A 15,951-nucleotide genomic window follows, 5' to 3' on the forward strand; every position below is an offset into this window, starting at 1 on the left:
TTTATTTTAAGGAATTAGTTTATATTTTAATGTAAAATATTACATTTCGTGTCGTGTGTACATGTTTGTGTTTGTTTATTTTTCAACTTACTCAGAAGAATAGATCTGGTTCATGTTAATCTGACAGAAATAAGAAAACAAGGTTAATGTTGATTTAAAGAAAGAACAATTGTGCTCAACTAGAGCCCAGGACCCTGTCCTAACTTTGACATATTCACTGAATGGCAATAGTCTAATTAATTAAACATTACTATCTCAATGATTCAGTAAATATAAAAAAATAGAAAAAGATGACATTTAAAATGTCGGTCTTTACATGTGTGTTTTGTTGTAGCTTATTAAAATAAATGAATATAAAAGGTAACACTAGGAATGTTATATACATACTCAACACTAAATACTTAATGTAAAGATTTACATTACTCCAAATCACTCCCCTGTTTTCCCCTGCTGAAATGACTGTGCTGAATTCTCTCTCTCTCTCTCTCTCTCTCTCTGTGTATATATATATATCAATCTCAATATTAACTAATAAAACTGTTCATTATGGTGAATGATAATGGTAAAGTCAAAATATCACATATATACACATATGTAATTATTGAGAACTCCATTTTCTAATCAGAATGTAAGACCATTTAAGATGCTGACGATAGACATACAAGAAAATAACAGTTGTCCTATCAAAGAGTAGTATATTTGTAAAGAGCTTACTTCAATTTAGTGCTTGATCTGTTTTTGGTTCTTCAAGCTCTGCTCAGATGATCAGAACTAATGAAACCAAAAGTGTCTCTTCTTTAAGTATATCAGCCCGGGGGCGGGGCCTTCTCAAGTTATGGGGTATAAATATCTGGCGGGACTCCAAAATTCTTTCATTTATCTTTCTGACCAGAAGAGCTGAGAGAACTTCATCCACACCTTCACTGAAGTCCTGAAAGATCACGGTAGGGAAGGGTATTATTATTATTTTTTTTCATATTTACATTTTTTTAAACATTGTTGTTGTTGTTATTGTTATTATTATTATTTGACAGGATTACTTTTTGCAGACTATAAAAACAATAGATTGAATAATTACAAAAACAAATTAATCCATGTAAAACTTTAAATTGATACTCTTTTGAAACTAAAAGTGTTTTAAAGGCTGTCTGTGATGCCAAATAAAGACTACATGGGTGATTGGGTGGTGTGTGCTACATTATCTGGTTAATATGATATGATTAAAAGTTTAGATATTTAGCTAAAAAATAATCACCCAAATCACCCTGTCTCTCATTTTATTTCTGTCTCTCTCTCCCTCTCTCTTTCTGTCTCTCTTTCTCTCATTTAGATTAATGGTAACACTTTATAATACTGTTCCATAGTTAATAGGTAACTAAGCAGGAACTAAGTAATAGTGCTGCATTAACACCTAAATCTCTTCTATTAACTACCAGGGAGTACTGAATAATTACTCAGTAGATAGTACTGAACTAATGATTACAGTAGTTCACTATTAACTCATTAACACATTAATTACTAAGACTTACATATCCCGATATGTACTAATTATGTCTCCTTTATAGTAACTATTCATTAATTACTGCTCAAATCAACATAAACTGCTCAGCTAAAAACTCTTACATGCCACCTGGGAACTATGGATCTAAATCAGTGTATTAGTGTATTATCCTTAGTTTCTCCTAAATATTAGCAACACAGAGTAAAATACTACAGTGTGTAGTAGTCTGCTTAACCAAAAAAACATTATAATGTAATTTTATTACATAGGAGACATTAATTAAAGTCAGAGGTGGATAGTAACAAATTACATTTACTCACGTTACTGTAATTGAGTAGAATTTATGAGTAATTTGTCATTTTTAAAGTAGTTTTTAAAATAGGTAATTTTACTTTTACTCAAGTTCATTTTGACACAAGTCATTTACTTTGCTACATTGTAAAACTCTCCGTTACTGAGTAAAAAAAACTGCTGGAAAAAAAAAACAATTGTCTGAATAATAATAAAAAAAATTGCAGCTGATGTGCCAGCACACGGATGCTCGCGCGTGGAATAACGAGGCAATAACGTCCTCATGCAATATAAAATGTGCCCCGCCGGACAGAGCTGTAAACTTTCAAAACTTCCACATCAAACCTGGGAAAGCATGTGGTGGTAAATTCACTGGTTAGCTGTGGATTTACTTTACAAAGACCAGTAATCTCCGTTTATATGCAGCTACAAAGATTATACACTCGTATTTAGTAAAATATCCAGTACAATAATCACTTTATTAAAAATTGTACAAACTAAGCAATTTATATATATATATATATATATATATATATCATTTTATTTCTAATTTTTCCCATTTTCTCCTCAATTTACACGGCCAATTACCCGAACCACTCATTAGTACTCCCCCTATCACTAGTAATGCCCCAACACACCAGGAGGGCGAAGACTAACACATGCTTCCTTCGATACATGTGAAGCCGGCCACCGCTTCTTTTCGAGCTGCTGCTGATGCAGCATTGCCGAGCAGCCAGCGCGCACGGAGGAAAGCGCAGCGACTCGGTTCTGATACGTCAGCTCACAGACGCCCTGTGCTGTGGACATCACCCTAGGAGTGATGTTGGGAGAAGGTGCCATCTACCCACCCGGAGGGAGCAGGGCCAATTTTGCTCCCTCTGAGCGCCGGAGGCTTGATGGCAAAGCTGCATGAACGGAGGTTCGAACCTGTGACCTCCCGCTCATAGTGGCAGCGTTTTAGACCACTGGACAACTCGGCACCCCAACCTAATCAACTTATATATAACCTATATACCTTAGCTAGTGATCATGGATTACATAGATCCCTTTTAGACATTAAACAATGCTAAACTAAACTAAACTAAACTGACATATCAAACTGCCTGCCTAGGTTAGCTAACAAGTTAGTTAGCTAACTAATCTAGCTAAAGGAGCTACGCTACACTGCGTCCACAAATTGATTTTACCTTTCTGAAAGTCTTGGTGGTGAGAGAAGTGCCTCATAATGTTCGATGATTTTATCACACATAGCTTGGTTCTCCATGGTAGCACAGCAAAACTTTTCCCAGCAGTGTTTATTACGGTTAGCGTGAGAGACGCTGGGGTCTGTGTGCATGGCTCGGGGGAACCAGTGTTCTGTCGAGTACCAGCAATAATAATAGTAGATTAAAATCTGTTAAATACTAAAGTTAATTAAATTATATTAATAATTATATATAATTGTCAGAATAACTGTCCATATGTGTTTGGGCACATCACTAACAAAAAGATAGGAGTTTATTTTAAGGAATTAGTTTATATTTTAATGTAAAATATTACATTTCGTGTCGTGTGTACATGTTTGTGTTTGTTTATTTTTCAACTTACTCAGAAGAATAGATCTGGTTCATGTTAATCTGACAGAAATAGGAAAACAAGGTTAATGTTGATTTAAAGAAAGAACAATTGTGCTCAACTAGAGCCCAGGACCCTGTTACCTCTCCTGTCCTAATTTTGACATATTCACTGAATGGCAATAGTCTAATTAATTAAACATTACTATCTCAATGATTCATTAAATATTAAAAAATCGAAACAGATGACATTTAAAATGTTTCTATGTCGGTCTTTACATGTGTCTTTTGCTGTAGCTTATTAAAATAAATGATTTTTGAATATAAAAGCTAAACACTAGGAATGTTATATACATACTCAACACTAAAGACTTAATGTAAAGATTTACATTACTCCAAATCACTCCCCTGTTTTCCCCTGCTGAAATGACTGCATGTGCTGAAGTCTCTCTCTCTCTCTCTGTATATATATATATATATATATATATATATATATATATATATATATATATATATATATATATATATATGTATATATATATCTCAATATTAACTAATAAAACTGTTCATTATGGTGAATGATAATGGTAAAGTCATAATATCACATATATACACATATGTAATTATTGAGAACTCCATTTTCTAATCAGAATGTAAGACCATTTAAGATGCTGACGATAGACATACAAGAAAATAACAGTTGTCCTATCAAAGAGTAGTATATTTGTAAAGAGCTTACTTCAATTTAGTGCTTGATCTGTTTTTGGTTCTTCAAGCTCTGCTCAGATGATCAGAACTAATGAAACCAAAAGTGTCTCTTCTTTAAGTATATCAGCCCGGGGGCGGGGCCTTCTCAAGTTATGGGGTATAAATATCTGGCGGGACTCCAACATTCTTTCATTTATCTTTCTGACCAGAAGAGCTGAGAGAACTTCATCCACACCTTCACTGAAGTCCTGAAAGATCACGGTAGGGAAGGGTATTATTATTATTTTTTTTCATATTTAATTTTTTTAAAACATTGTTGTTGTTGTTGTTATTATTATTATTATTTGACAGGATTACTTTTTGCAGACTATAAAAACAATAGATTGAATAATTACAAAAACAAATTAATCCATATTAAACTTTAAATTGATACTCTTTGAAACTAAAAGTGTTTTAAAGGCTGTCTGTGATGCCAAATAAAGACTACAGAGGTCATTGGGTGGTATGTGCTACATTATCTGGTTAATATGATATGATTAAAAGTTTAGATATTTAGCTAAAAAATAATCACCCAAATCACCCTGTCTCTCATTTTATTTCTGTCTCTCTCCCCCTCTCTCTTTCTGTCTCACTTTCTCTCATTTAGATTAATGGTAACACTTTATAATACTGTTCCATAGTTAATAGGTAACTAAGCAGGAACTAAGTAATAGTGCTGCATTAACACCTAAATCTCTTCTATTAACTACCAGGGAGTACTGAATAATTACTCAGTAGATAGTACTGAACTAATGATTACAGTAGTTCACTATTAACTCATTAACACATTAATTACTAAGACTTACATATCTCGATATGTACTAATTATGTCTCCTTTATAGTAACTATTCATTAATTACTGTTCAAATCAACATAAACTGCTCAGCTAAAAACTATTACATGCCACCTGGGAACTATGGATCTAAATCAGTGTATTAGTGTATTATCCTTAGTTTCTCCTAAATATTAGCAACACAGAGTAAAATACTACAGTGTGTAGTAGTCTGCTTAACCAAAAAAAAACATTATAATGTAATTTTATTACATAGGAGACATTAATTAAAGTCAGAGGTGGATAGTAACAAATTACATTTACTCACGTTACTGTAATTGAGTAGAATTTATGAGTAATTTGTCATTTTTAAAGTAGTTTTTAAAATAGGTAATTTTACTTTTACTCAAGTTCATTTTGACACAAGTCATTTACTTTGCTACATTGTAAAACTCTCCGTTACTGAGTAAAAAAAACTGCTGGGAAAAAAAAACAATTGTCTGAATAATAATAAAAAAAAAAATTGCAGCTGATGTGCCAGCACACGGATGCTCGCGCGTGGAATAACGAGGCAATAACGTCCTCATGCAATATAAAATGTGCCCCGCCGGACAGAGCTGTAAACTTTCAAAACTTCCACATCAAACCTGGGAAAGCATGTGGTGGTAAATTCACTGGTTAGCTGTGGATTTACTTTACAAAGACCAGTAATCTCCGTTTATATGCAGCTACAAAGATTATACACTCGTATTTAGTAAAATATCCAGTACAATAATCACTTTATTAAAAATTGTACAAACTAAGCAATTTATATATATATATATATATATATATATATATCATTTTATTTCTAATTTTTCCCATTTTCTCCTCAATTTACACGACCAATTACCCAAACCACTCATTAGTACTCCCCCTATCACTAGTAATGCCCCAACACACCACTCGGGGGAACCAGTGTTCTGTCGTGTTATGCTACCCATCGATATGTGCTTCTTTACGGCACTGCACATGCGCACAGCAACATTTTTTGTATGATTTCATGTTCTTAATGATATTCCCTTAAGTTTTTATTGGAAACATTAAACAATCTGCTTGAATGTTAAAAAAAACATGTAAATAGCAGTTAATAATGTAAACTGTAAAACTATAAAAATACGGTTTATAGTTACCTATATATATATATAATGTTAGACACACTGAAATGTGCAGTAGTCTGCTTTAACCCCCATTTTTGTAATGTGCTGTCAGTGTGTTACAGGTGTTTATTCTAAACCTGTGCTCTTCTTCAGTCCTCCTGGAGATGTGCTCAGTAGAAGTGATGGCTCACATACAGCTTTACTGTAGGTTGTGGCCTACATCATAATTTTTGGGAAAATCATGTTTAAAAGAATAAATATTTGTGTTAGATAACGGACTAGGTGTTCCTGTGTTCTTAAAAATGGGTCCCTGTCTTCTTATTAGGGAGTTAACAGCAGCACATGGTAACCCATTACTTATAACTGACGCGTTACTGTGTTCTTCTTTAAAAGTTACTGCAGATCATGTCACAGTATTATAAAGTGAGAAATATGGTAACTAATTACTAATAACTGAGGAGTTACTGCAGATCATGTCACAGTATTATAAAGTGAGAAATATGGTAACTAATTACTAATAACTGAGGAGTTACTGCAGATCATGTCACAGTATTATAAAGTGAGAAGCATAGTAAATAAATTGTAATACCCGACAAGTCACTGCAGATTAGAAAACAGTATATTAAAGTGAATATAATAATAATAACAACAACAAGAAATATGATCATTCATGCAGTTAATCTGTTTTACCTGCACTGTGTATTTGCCAGTGTTATATTAACAGTGTTAGTGTTAGATTAACACTGTCAATGTTAAAAACCTCACAGTGTAATTGTTGGTTTTACTCTAGTTAACTAACAGTGCTAACACTGGCAAATACACTGTATAGTGTTGTATATTTAACCCTAATATAGTCAGTACATCATGTAGTGAACTTAGCTAGCTAACTACCACACATTTAACCTCTTAACAAAAATATGATATTTAATATCTGGCTGTGTTTATGAATACTTATAGATTCAATATAGACACCCAATATGCCATTTTAAAGCTTAGAATCTCTGCTTGTCAGTTATGTAGTTATGTATGTTTTTCGTACGTCCATATTTGATCGAATGCGGTCATGTTATACACCATTCGAACCGTCGGTTCCTGAATTAGAGCCGAAAGAGCGCGTTACAGTTTGTGTTCAGATTTTAAATCTGCTTGGGTTTTGTCCTGGGATTACCCCAGGACACTCCTCACACTTTATTCTTATAAAGTTTCCAGTCCTTTGGAGAAAGAAAAGACCATTACAGGTTCAGATCACAAAAATATCTAACCAGTGAAAGGGAGTTTATAATTTTATATGATGATTGTAAACACTTTATAGCAAAATGTGGAGCTGCCAAAACAATTCATCCATATAAATATTTCATTTTATATGTCTGAAAATAAAAAAATAAAATAGAAAATCTGAAAAGCGCCTAAAAATGTTCCTGTTTTTTTTTTTTTTTAACCATATTTTGGCCATTACATGTTCAATTTAATAATTAAGTCTCTTAAATTAATTGTGTAAAGGCTTCTAAGTAATATTAATTCGTAGAATTGACTTTAATTATTTATTGACTTTAATTATTTAATATTAGAGTGATAAGCCTTCAAATTTGAGTATGTATTTTCAGGCAGAAATTGGTAAAAATAGGCTTGGAGCTTGACTAACACACACACACATTTAACCCAGTTAACTAATACACATTTAACCTAGCTAATGTTGTAAAAAGAAAATGAAAGATGGGTTACCCCCATCCACCATCCGGGGTACAACTCCCCTGCGTGTTCGTTTTGATGGAGAGAGTCGCAGACAGGTGGAGTGGAGTTGAAAGCAAATCAATACATATGAGACAGTTAGCAGCCATCAAACAGTAAAAAGTTCTGACCCCCTCTGATCTGACTCCATGTTTATACCCCAAATGACGTGAAACCTGCTGATGAGGCGTTGCTAAAATCATCTCATGTTAGTATGCATAATTTCACGTGTTAGTAATCCGTTTCAAGTGTCTGACCGGACCACTAGTGTTTGGCCTTGACTGTGTCCAGCCAGACAGTGTGACATTGTTTCAGGAATTGGACAGTGCCGCCCTCCCTATGTGCGCGCGTCCTCCTCCCGCTTTGGTAGGTGAAGGACTTTACACGCACAGAGAGAAAGGCCGCCCCGTTCATCCCGAAGTCTCCTTTGTATCAATTCAGTTCGTACAGAGTGCACCAGTCGATGATTGATGGCCGTTAGTTAGGATCATGCAGCGACCGAGATGCCTTAAGCATGAGCTACACAAATCACACAATAGATTTCATATGTTATATGTTAATGTGTTAGTAGCGCGTGGTTAGTATGCCATACAATAGATCCTATGTGTTAGTTAAATGCCTTATGTATCATGTGGGTTAGTTTGTCATATAATAGAGTCTGTGTTAGTTACGTGCCTGATCAAGTAATGTTTAACTATATGTGTAAAGAATATATATATTGTGATTATTGGTTAATCTTCTATATAAATGCGTATAAGATACAATGTGAGTATTATAAATGCGTATAAAATACAATGTGAGTATTGGTTAATCTTCTATATAAATGCATATAAAATACAAGGTTTCACACAATGATTATGTAATTATAGATGCTAAAGTTAAGTAATCATAATTGAAAGATATTTGTCAAAACACCCAAGGTATAATAAATGGTTACTCTTCAATTCCCCCTTATGACGTATCAACAAGATACGTCATCACATTGTAATTCCTCCAAACATGTATTTACATATGTTCAACACTTGATAAACATGTGAGTGAACATTTAACTAGAAGTGAGAGCGAAAACCTGTCCGGCAGCCAACCAACCAATTTTTGACAGGAAAAATTCTCTCACGGCCCCTCTGCCCCCGGCGGCCAATTTTACTCTGTTAATGGAGGAAGTGACATTATTGCTCTAAAGTCATCCACAAGACTGGTTAGATTACAGCAGTTCCTCCTGTTCTTCCTCACACTCCAGTATAGGTAACATATATGGCGGTTTATCGTCTTTGCCCTCCATCATTCGTGTTATTGTTCTTTCTATCAGGGATCGAATACACGGCACACAGCAGCATCCGCATGTAACTAAAATAGCAGCGAATACAGCGATCGCCGAAGCCATAGATATAAATACACCCTTCCATTGTCCGAAAGTTCTCTCCAGCCATTTAGTGATTGGATTATCTACCCCCGTGTTCTCTGCCATTTCTCTAGACAGGGCTTTTAGGGCAATTAACGCTACGCACCCGTCCATGTTAGCTTCTCTGGCTTGTGCATTTATCCATTTTATCCATAAGTTGCTCCCTTCAAACCCTGTACTTAACTTTACGATCTGTTTGCTTGTCCATGTAGAATAATCTGCTCCCAGTATAGGCCGGTCCCCCCCATTATTGTCTATTGCGTTTTTTGTGGCCTCGTCGGTGTTGACGGTCGGTTTATCTGTAACTCTAACTTTGATCCATCCTACAGGGTTGTTACCATTTACATCCACCCCGACCCCTATGAAAAATGCCGAAGATTTTTCCCCGTTAGGATCAGATTGCCACTCTAATGCAATGGTTATTAGATTTATTATTTATTCCATTTCCACTGTTCACGAGTCGCCCAGCCTTCGGTAGGATCTCAATTGACATGTGTTGACCTAATTACGTTTTCCCACTTGTTACAAGGTCTGGCCTTATAAGCTGCTTGGTCGGTGTTACGGTTACACTTAAGATTATCATCACGGGACCAACACAAGTACACCGCTTCCCCCTTGGACCCCTGCTTACCACAAGTAACCACGTCGCATAAGTTCACTGTCCATGCAGTCGTCTCACCCCAATAATAGTCTAATTCTATACCTCCCCAGCGCCTGATGCATTTTGAGTTAGACTGATTGATGGTTGATCGTTTGGTTCTATTAAGCTGTGTGGGCTGGTCTTTAGTTGTTGCGTTTGTCGAGTGTACGGTTGCCGATGTATTTACAATTGTTCCCTCTACCGTTATTAGTTGTTCTTGCTTTGAGACAATGGCCAGTTATTATCATTATACCCATTAGGGTAATGGTTATTATTACCTGGAGCCATATTGGAATAACTGGAGGAAGTGCTGGTTCGTTATGGTGTCCGTACTTTGCCCTGTTCCACCCTCTTTTCCCGTACCAAGCCATTATTAAACCATAAATGTGTTTTCCCTCTAAGTTTCCCACTATTTAGTAAACTGTTATCTATAGCTCTATATGTGTAAGTGTTAAGGTTACAGAGTGTATTTTTTTTTTTTTACAATTCCGTTTTTTGAAGAGTCCAAGGCAACCTGCAAGCAAGAAAGGTTTTATTGTACTGGATCATCAAGAGCTTAGACAGCTCTCTGGTGGTGCCTGCCGTTCCCGTAGTGTTCAGATGGCACTTGTTGTCGGCTTAGTGTCACTTATTGAGGTGGGTGTTCCAGGTTACACTTGGTGAGGTAGGTGTGCTCTTGTCGCACGTCTTTCTCTCAAGGCGTGCTCAGATGGCACTTCTTATCTCTTGCTCCTGTTGCTCCCCGGGTGGCAGTGCTGGCTTGCACTGAGATAAGTGGTACCACGAGCTGCCTTTGCCCTGAAGTCGTACCGCGTGGCTCGTTCTCTCCGTCACCCGGAATGGACCTGTCCAGCGGGGCTCTGACCACTTTCGCTTAATGGCTCTCAGGTACAACCATGGGGCCACGGCCACCTCTAGAGGTATCTCGTGCTCCTCGTCTCCTCCTCTGTGTTTCCGTACCTGCACAGATAAATCCTCACACACTGATTTTAGTTTCAAAAACAGCTCACGATATGTATTTGTTGTAATCCCAGGCGAGCCCGCATCAGGACTCAATCTTGTTCTTGGGCCTGGGAATGCTACGCCTCTGACCAGCTCAAATGGGGAGAAGCCTGTGCTTCTATTAATGGAATTCCGAATGCTGATCAGGGCAATTGGTAGGGCATCTAGCCAATTCATGCCCGTGGTCAGTGTAATCTTAGCTAATTTGCATTTCAAATTTTTATTCATCCTCTCCACCTGACCCTGTGATGCAGGATGATACACACAACCATAGCTATGGCGCAGCCCCAACGACTGCTCCACCCACTGCAGTGTCTTGCTCGTAAAATGAGTGCCCCGATCTGAATGAATTTTTCTAGGAAAACCGTTGGCGGGTATCCAAGAATTGATCAGCATCTTGCACACAGATTTGGCATCCTCTTTTATGGTGGGGATTGCCTCCACCCACCCTGAAAATCGGTCTACTACAACCAGGAGATACCTGTATCTCCTTACTAAGTCAATCATGTCAGTATAGTCAATCTGAATTTCTTCTCCGTGGGAATCTGGCAATGGAAACTTTCCAGGTGCTACCTTAAATGCTTTTGCTACATTTTGGGTGTTACAAATCTGACATTGGGTGATGTAATCTACTACTAATGCTGTCATGAATGGGTGCCACCATTGTTTTAGATTTTCCAGTGTTTGTTGTCTTCCTACGTGTGCTACTGTGTGTGCTTCTTCTAGAACTGCTTTCGCTAGTGACATTGGTAATACTGCTTGTCCCTTTTGCGATGTCCACACCTGACTGTTTGGGCTAGCCCCCTTTGCTAACCACGTTGACTTCTCCTCTGGACTTGCTTGGTCCTGCATCTGTCTGAGCTCTTTTCCTGTTGGAATTGGCTCCTATGGTACACTGGAGTCCAACACAAGCATGGTGTTGGGTTCCGTGTATCCTGCTGCTCCTTTTGCTGCTCTATCTGCTGCCTTGTTTCCTCTATTTATCAATGTGTCCCCCTTTTGGTGTCCTTTACACTTTACAATCGCGACCTTGCTTGGTTTGTGTATTACTGCTTCTAAGCGCATCAGTTCTGTCTTGTGTTTGACTGGTTTCCCTGAGCTTGTGACATACCCTGCCTGTTTCCAGTGTGGAATGTCTACATGAGCAGTGGACACCACGTACGCTGAGTTGCTCAGTACTGTGACTTCCCTTCCTTCTGCTAACTCTAGCGCTGCAATTACTGCTAATAGTTCTGCTTTCTGTGCTGATAGATTTTGTTTCACTTCTTTTGCTATGATTGTCTCAAACTCATACGTCTCCCCCTTTGCTTCCTGAACCACTGCATATCCTGCTCTGACTTCACCTGTATCTGCTCTGTACCCACACCCATCTGTCCACAAATTCCACGAGCCTGGAATGGGTGTGGCCTGTAAATCTGGTCTTACTTTTCCTATCCTTTCTACCTGTTCTTCACACTCATGTGGTGGCCCTTCCGTGATTCCCTCTGCCATGTTGACTCCCTCATGTGTGTATCTGATGTTGGGTGCAGTCAGTGCTTTGTGGATGCGTCTCTGTCACAATGGAGTGAGTGTGAACATTTGTGAGTTTATGTACGCTACTACTCCGTGTGTGGTTAGTATGTGCAATGGGTATCCTGCTACAAGATGTTTCTGGACTAATTTGGTCAGTCCTGCAACATGTCTTGTGCACTGTGGTTGTCTCCTCTCTATAAGGTCCAATGGAACACTTAAGTACATTAGCACTGCTCTACCTTCCCTCTGTTTCTGAAATAGTACACCATTGACCAAAGTGTCTGTTTCAGAAACATCCATGTAAAAAGGCAGTGAATAGTCAGGTCTGGCTAGGTCAGCCGCAGTAGATAAGGCTTGTTTAACATCTATAAATGCCTGTTCTGTCTCTACTGTCCAGGTCAATGTACCAGACAAATTCCGTATTCCTAGAGATTTCACCATGTCTCTAAGAGGTTGTGTTCGTCCTACAAAGTCAGGAATGTACTGTCTGCTATAGCCTGTCAGTCCTAAGAATGCTAACATGTCTTTAACAGTCTCTGGTCTTGTGTGTGACAGTATAGTGGACCTGTGTGTGGCTGACATGCCCGTGGACCCCTGTGTCACTACCCTCCCCAGGAAAGTTACCCTAGATCTGCAACACTGTAACTTTTGTTTGGACACTCTGTACCTCCGCTAGAGGCACACAGAAAAATGCGTTTGCTAAGTCAATGCATGTGAACCATTTCATGTCCGGACCCAATTCAGATAGGGCAGTATATGGGTTAGGAACTGGAACAGTAGATGTAGCTAAAGCTGCATTTATTGCTCTTAGATCATGGGCCATCCGATATTGGCCAGGTTCCTTTTTTGGAACCGGCAAAATCGGTGTGTTCCATGCTGATTGGCACGGTTCCAAGACTCCTGCCTCCAGCAAAGCCTGGACTGTATTGTCTAAGGATGCTACAGCATCTGGCTTTTGTCTGTATTGGGGAATCCAAATTGGTTCTGTAGTTGTCATGTGAAATGAGACTGGTGTCTGATTTATGTAGCCTACGTCGTCTGGACCTGTGGACCACAATGTGTCAGGCAGTGATTTCAACAATGCCTCTGTGAGTGGGTGATCTGAGTCCTCACAACCATGGTGTCTAGGTAGCAATTGATGTTGCAATGTGACTGGGGCAGTGAAATGTGTGGTGCTGCTGTGTCTGACATTTTATACCAAGTGTATTGAAATGGCGTCTGTGTAACTGGTGATGCTATGCCTTCAGGACCCACAAAAATCTCGTTGGTCTCAACAGACCACTCAGTACCCTCCAATTCTATCTGAAATGTGTCATGGTAAGTTAAGTCTCCCCCTACATCATAGAACAGGGTGACATGGTATGGGTCAGGCGGCGGTGCATAGGGTGCCATGGCTTTGATCCAAGGCGACCACTGTTGGAACAAGTCAAGTAATGGCGGTGTCGTGTCTGTGAGTTCAGACAATAGTCTCCAGTAAATGTCCACTGATTCGTCTTGCTCTTGCCGTACCAAGTACATTCCATCAGTGTACCCCATCACCCCAACAGTCTTTTGGCCATCCAGCCATGTAAGTGTAATTCCGTCAGGTTGGCACAAAATAGTGACTCCCATTTTCATTAGCAAGTCTCTACCACAAATGTTCAAAGGTGCCTGTGGTGCAATTAAAAACGCATGTGATACCGTCTGTGTTTGGCAGTGACGTTGGTGTCCCCGAGAAGCCCCTAACCTGCACAGTCTGTTTGCTCATTAGGTGTGCTGGTAATACTGTGGTGATGGCTGACCAAGTGGCTCCCGTGTCTACCAGAAAAGGGATTTTGGAGGCCCCCACAGTCAATGACAGCATGGGTTCTGCCCTTGCCCTGCTGTCCTGGTGCTCCTCTGGGCCCCGTCAGTGTTCACCCCATGGCTCCATGCTGTACTGACCAGCAGGATGTTGGGGTGGGGCTTGGTGTGAGTTTGGTGCCTGGTGTGGGTTTGGGATTGCTGTCTCAGGTGCGAGTGATGCTGTACATTGTGTTACCCAGTGGCCCATGGCCCCACATCTTAGACATGCCCCTCATCTGGGCCGGCCCCATCTCCGCCACCTTCCACCACCCCGCCCCCTGCCCCCTGTGTAGGGCTGCTGTGGGAAATATGGACCTGATCCATAGCTGTGTGGTGGGTTTTGTGTGGGCCCTGACTGCGCAGGCATGTATGTTTGTGCATTCATGAATGTCTGTGGTTGCTGTGTTGCAGTCATAGGCATCATGGTGTCAGGCTTTTGTTGCACTTTATTATAATGTATTGTTTTTCTGGCCTCTGCCAGCTGAGTTTTTAGTAGTTCCCTTTCCAATTTAATTGTCTCCTTATCTTTGTTATCAATTTTAGCCTTGTATTTGTTCATGTGGAACAAAACGTTCCGGACCCACTGTTCATGTGGTTTGTCAGGGCCCATATCTGGGTCCTCCTCAATTTTGTCCTTTATGAGGGTGGGCAAGCCTTTCAAGATGGCAGTTCTAAACCAAACCACCTGCTGCCCCCTTGCAGGGTGAACCCCTGTAGTGTTAGTCCAATCCTCAACTGCGTTACCCATATACTCCCCCGGGTTGTGTTTTTCATCCCAGGTGTATGATGGGATTGTAGATGCTGCTCTAGTAGGCCACATCTCTCACATAACGTCAGTCAGGCGCTGTGAGTGAGCATGGAAAGGGTCATTGTTTGGTTGTGCATATGTTTGGGCTTGTCTTTCTACCTCAGCTGCTTCCATAGAGGTGGTTGACCTTTTCACAATGTTTCTAAAGTCCCCTAGTGCTAGAGTCATGCCCCCTGTTAGGCTATCCAGCTTTCTTAGCCAAGCTGCTGCCCCACTAAATAGAGGTGGAAGCTGATCGGCTAAAGTCTGTGCATCTCTAAGTGTTAAAGGGACATATTTATGTACACCTGTACTAGTGGCCACTAGTGGACACATTATGTCCATGTCAGGTGTACTCCTGTATCTTTCAGGTTGGTGTCGTTGTCTGGTGCTTCTTCTTAAAGTTTTTGCTCTGTCGGAGTTGAGTGTGTGTGTGTCCATGGCCCTTTGGTTTAACTCCAAGTCTCTCTGTTCTGCTATTATTATCTGCTTCATGTCACGTATTGATTTGTTCAACTCAGCCACTGCACTAGCCCTTGCGTGTGCTACTACACTGTCTTGTACACTGTCGTCATCCTCAGCCTTGTCGCTGTCATGGTCAGTTTCGTCATCAGTCGTCACATGTCCTTCTAAAGTCGCTCTGATAAGTACTGTGGGTTTTGTTTGGTGGCGCGTTGTGTTAAAAGATGGTTTGACTGGTGTTTGTTTACGGTGTTGACGCTGTTTATCATGTGTGCCATTATTCACTCTAGCCTGTAAACTGTCAGAAGAGTGTGAGTCAGTCTGGTTGGCATGAAGTGTCTCATGTTGTCTACGCAGATGAAAAGGATCCTCTCTGTGTGTGTGTGTGTGTACAGCTTCTGCTAGTGGAGTGTGCTCTCGGGCTGAGCCCCTCCCTTCCTGCTTTTCCACACTCACTACCCCAGTGTCTACAGTAAAAACTGGCATTAGAATATCTGCAGATGGGACGTGTTTTGGGTTGTATGGTGGAGGCGGGGCGTCAGGCCCCTCCCCCTGGCGTTTTGTATACTCACTGTCCACTTCCGCCTTCTC

At 39.6% G+C, this 15,951-nt stretch overlaps 1 protein-coding gene across 2 annotated transcripts in view; it reads left to right on the plus strand.

Annotated features, from left to right (window-relative positions):
- Positions 1-884: 884 nt before the first annotated feature.
- LOC111189751 (uncharacterized) overlaps positions 885-15,951 on the plus strand; it is a 29,035-nt gene continuing 13,968 nt past the window's right edge. Inside the window, exon 1 of one of the 2 annotated variants that reach the window (XM_049473961.1) lies at positions 885-944. The gene's annotated coding sequence lies outside the window, so the exon portion shown is untranslated. Of the gene's footprint in view, positions 945-4,254; positions 4,315-15,951 lie in introns of those variants that run through there. The other variant, XM_049473959.1, reaches the window with a different exon arrangement.

This window comes from Astyanax mexicanus, unplaced genomic scaffold (assembly GCF_023375975.1).
Source record: "Astyanax mexicanus isolate ESR-SI-001 unplaced genomic scaffold, AstMex3_surface scaffold_48, whole genome shotgun sequence".
Taxonomy (NCBI): domain Eukaryota; kingdom Metazoa; phylum Chordata; class Actinopteri; order Characiformes; family Acestrorhamphidae; genus Astyanax; species Astyanax mexicanus.